Here is a 5,280-nt window from a genome sequence, read left to right on the forward strand (position 1 = left end):
GTAAAAACCATTTTTAAAATAATATGTGTATTTTAGTATTAATAATATAAATTTTCAACTATTTTAGTGAAACTGTTATTTAAAAAATTAAACATTAATTATTATAGTTAATTAAAAAATATTTCGTTGTTGACTATAATTTTATGTAATTTCTATATTTCTCATTTTACTCAACAAAAATAAAATCATAGCCATTTTAGTGATGCAACTCTTGATAATAGGTGTTTATACAAATTAGTAATAGACAATAGACATACAGTAAAAATAAACACATTATTTTAATTAAAGAAAAAAATGTGTCACAAAATTAATTTTCAAATTCAAGTAAAATATTATATTATACTAGTGTAAAACTCCGTGCCTTCACAAGTATTAAGTTTAAACTTCATAATGTATAATTTTTATATTATTATCATTTTTAAGATATCATTTTTTATTTAATTAAAAGTTATAATTTTATATTACTAAAGTTATAAAAAAATTCCTTCAAAAAAAAGTTTTTATAATTTACATATGATTATTTATTATTGTAAATTTATTGATTAAGTAATTTATTTATTTCTTTATTTGTATAAAGTGTATAAAAATAAAGTAATAGATTACTATAAAAAAATTATTTCTCATGGAAAATTGATCATTTTTTAAAATCTACTATATTATAATGGATTAGAAACTAATAAAATAAACCTTACGTAGAGAAAGAATAAAAAGGTCAAAGCATTTGCTTTACTGAAACTGGATAAAAATAATAAGGAACCAAAAGTATCAGTAATTAGGTATTGAAAATGAAAATAATAACAATGAAATTGAAAATACTAATAGGTTGAAGAAGAGAAGAAAGAAGCCTAAAAACGGAAGAGAGTATGGTATGAATTTTCGTTTAAAATTTGAATTTATAAAAATGGAGAAAGAGTAAAGAAGTGATAATACCAAAAATTACGTAATAATATATAATAATTAAATTATTATTATTATTGATTAGTCATTATGGTTTAAATCTTCATACGTTTTGCACGTGTTATAAAATAATTGATATAAATATTATTATTTATTTACTATGAGAGAAAAAAATTAATTTTAAAATTTAATGATTTAGTTTGTTATCAATTAACATAATCAGTTACAAAATTCAATTTCGTTTAGTTATAATTATAGTCTTAATTTACTATAGTCAAATGTACCAACCTATTAATCAATTATAATAATTATTATAATTTATTAATCAATTAATAATTTTTTTATAATTAATATAGTTATAATCAATAATCAATTATAATTAACATAGATTATATATAATATATGAATTAATCAATTATAATAATAATTATTTAATAATTGAATTAGTCAATCAATTGTATACTTTTTTACTAATCAATTATATATATGATATTACGCAGGGCAGTATAATAAAGAGTATTACTTAAACTTGATACTCTAATTCTAATTCATATAGTAGATTAAATATTCAATTTTATTGAAAAAATGTAAAAATTAATTAAACGATTAAAAGTCAGTATAATATTATATTTATGTTAAAAAATATTTGAAATTTTTTTCATCAAATATGTTAAAATTTGATTAGATATCACATTCAATATTTAATAATAATAAAATAAACTTGTTTTAAACCATAAAAGTTAGAAAATATAAATTTATTTATTTAATTTCAAATATCATTAATTTAAAATAAACATTTATAACATCCTTTAAAAATTTATAAAAATTTTATATTAATTAAAATTACTAATTTACGCACTACTATTCTGAGTTTTAAAAAAGTATATGTAAAAGTTTTAAAAGTTTAAAACTTTAAGAAATAATTTATAATAATTTTTAGATAATTCAAATTATTAATTTGGATATCATTATTTAATCCTAACTATTCTCAATTTGAAGAAAGCATTCATAGCATTCTTAAAAGTAACATTTATCTACATGTTCACTTTTATATATATATATATATATATATATATATATATATTTGAGTATGCCTATTTGTGTTTGGATAAAGTGTCTAAAGAGTTTTTATAAGAAGGACCATTTATAGTCGAAACATCAGTTGATAACATAGGTATCACAAAGTTGATTTTATCCCTCAATAAATTTAAATTTATATGGAAAAGATCTCAACATTTTGTTGAAAAAAAAAATAAGAACTATTTTTAAAATAATGTATGCAAAATGATGGTCCACAAAATGAATAAATTTCTCCATTTTAATGTCATTGTGATATTCTAAAATAGACTTAATAAAATTTAATAAACACACTAAATCAACTTGTTATCAAATAAGGATAAATTATGTGAGAGTAATTAATAAGATATTTATTTTGTAGCAATTTAAGCATAAAATATAGAAAATTTAGCACCTATGTATTCAACAATATATGTTAATAGTGAATTTTTTATTTCATTTTTATGAGATATATTTATACAAAATAAATAATCTTTGATAAAGTGGATAATGGTTGCAACATACATACATACAAAAAAATTTGATAATGTTTGTCACATATATAAAAAAAAATTCAAATTTTTTTTATAGAAATTCATTGTAAAGTAGTGATGGAGTGTGCTTCAGACACTATGCAATACATATATATTAGAGTATTTGAGGTTTTCCAGCAAAAATACAAAGAAAATTTCAACCACAAAATCATAATAACAAAAGAAATTCATTTCTTACTTTATTTAATGTGCATAATAGTTGCAATGTACATAAACTCTAAAAAAAATTATAATGATTGTCATATACATGTAATTTGTTCTAAAACAAAAATTATAGAAAATTTTCAAGACAAAATAAAGTAGAAAATTAAATTATAATAAAATATTTTTTTTATAAATAATCAAATGTAATTTAAAATTTTGTGTCTAGTTTTTTTATACTTAATTATCATAAATGCACATTTAATTTTTGTTATTATTTTTAATTACATAAATAATATATCAATATAATAGGCATAAATAAAAAATATTATGCTTCCTTTTCTAAACTTTGAGAAAAAGGGAAACATCCTTTTATCAAAACTTGACATATGTGATGACCGATGACAGACACAGTCAACAACTATTGTTTTAAGGATAAAGTAGATATAGTACATTTATTAAAGATATTATGCAATATGATAATTAAGGATAAAAATTAAGAGATAAATTACTATGCATTTATATATATATATATATATATATATATATATATATATATATATATATATATATATATATATATATTAAAATATGTTTAAAAAATAATTATTTTAAACATTAAAAGTTAAATGCATTTAATGTATTAAAAATAATTTCATTTCTTAAGTTTAATCAATATATTATATTTAATAGATATAATATTTAATATATTATCAGTAAAGTTGACTGTCTAATAATTATTGTATTTATTAAATGTAACATGTAGTCAAATTAATAATATATTAAAAAAATATTTATGAAAAATAATGATAGTCCAATTAAATAACAAACTAATAGGATATTTAAATAAAAATATCAAATATTAAAATTTTATATTTATATAATATAATATTTTTTTAACATTATATGGAAGTTGGATTAATTTTAATATTCATAAAAGCTTAAAAATATCTATTTATGAAATATAATACATGATAAAAGTAACTAATATTGTTAAATATTATATTTATTAAATATATAATATATTCTTAAAATTTTTATTAAATATAACAATTAATAACAGTTAATGGGAGAAATTAAAGAGAGATGACAATAATAATTAATACAAAGTTGAAAGTAAAATTAAAATTAAATTTAATATTTAGGTTATGTCGGCATTTCAGTTTATTTTTAACATTTTTATTAGCTAAAGAGTTTGTTTGATTGTTTGGTAAATAAGTTTTTTTAGTAGTTTATATTGTATTTTAAAATACTATTTGAAGTGACATTTTTAAAAATGCTTGCTTACATGTTTTAACTTTTTATATTTTCTTTCATTTTTGTCCTCAATTTATTTATTCAATTTTCTAGTTATCCTTTTTAAATAAAACATGATTTTATTTGTTTTCTGTCATTTTATATTTTTCAACTACTTCAATAGTTAGTTTTACCGAATATTATAATTTAATAAACTAGTTTTTCAACTTCTAGGTTTCAGCTACCTGCTTCTAGGTTCCAACTATCAGCTAACTTTTCAACTTTCAGCTAAGGCTATGTTCAACAAGACATTTTAGTTAGCTTCTATCTTTTTTTAATACTTGAAAAACTTATTTTGCTACTCAGTAAACAAGATTTTTTAGTAGTTTCTAACGTTTTTTGAAACGTTACATCAATTAGCTTTTTTTTAAAATGTTAGCTTCTAAATTTTTTATATTTTCTTCCATTTTATCCTCAATACAATTATTAAATTTCCTTATTATTACCTTTTTAAATAAATCATGATTTTTCATGTCATTTTATACTTTTCAATTTTTTCAGCAACTAATTTTACCAACATAACCTTAATATTTGTATTCAAGTCTATTTTACTTATATATATATATATATATATATATATATATATATATATATATATAGAGAGAGAGAGAGAGAGAGAGAGAGAGAGATGTGTGTATCATTTTATATTATAAAATGTAAAATAAGAATGTAAAATAAGTTATGCGTTAGAATCATTTTATGGATGGTTTTGTTTTTAATTGACACAGAGACCTATTGTCGATATTGGCCTTATGGTAGCCCACATGAAGAGGAAGGAAATGTCTAATATGTCTAATGTAAGGGAGTAGTTTGTGGAAATGTTCAAAATGAACATTCTTAATTGTTGACACTTGTCTACTTTTGAGGCTATTTATGTCAATTCACTTTCTACACGTGTCATGCATTGCAAGATAGTAAGGAACCTTCTGTTCCCTTAACTCAGACTGAGAAAGTGGAATAATATGCCATTGTTGCTGTCATACCCTAATTTCGTCCAGGGACAATTGTTTGTCGACACACAGATTTTTGCCGGTCATGTTGAGCTGCTAAAAGCCAATTGTCGCGCGATCTGTTAGTTTTCACGATGTTTTGGAAGGAAATGAGCCAAAAACTCAAAATAGGGGAGTGAACTGATCAATTTATGGGGTGTTATTTAGCCTTGGGTCCATCAGGAATCTTCTGGAGGAAGCAACAGCTCGCATGGGCGAGCATGTTGCTTCAAGCTTAAGCCACCAGCTCGCCTAAGCGAGCTGGGCGGCAAGCTCCTCCTCCATTTTCCCTATAAAATGGCATTGGAGGCTGAGGGGAAAGGGTTTAGCCCCTTTGGCAATCAGAT

The sequence above is a fragment of the Glycine max genome, chromosome 5 (assembly GCF_000004515.6).
Source record: "Glycine max cultivar Williams 82 chromosome 5, Glycine_max_v4.0, whole genome shotgun sequence".
In the NCBI taxonomy this organism is placed as follows: domain Eukaryota; kingdom Viridiplantae; phylum Streptophyta; class Magnoliopsida; order Fabales; family Fabaceae; genus Glycine; species Glycine max.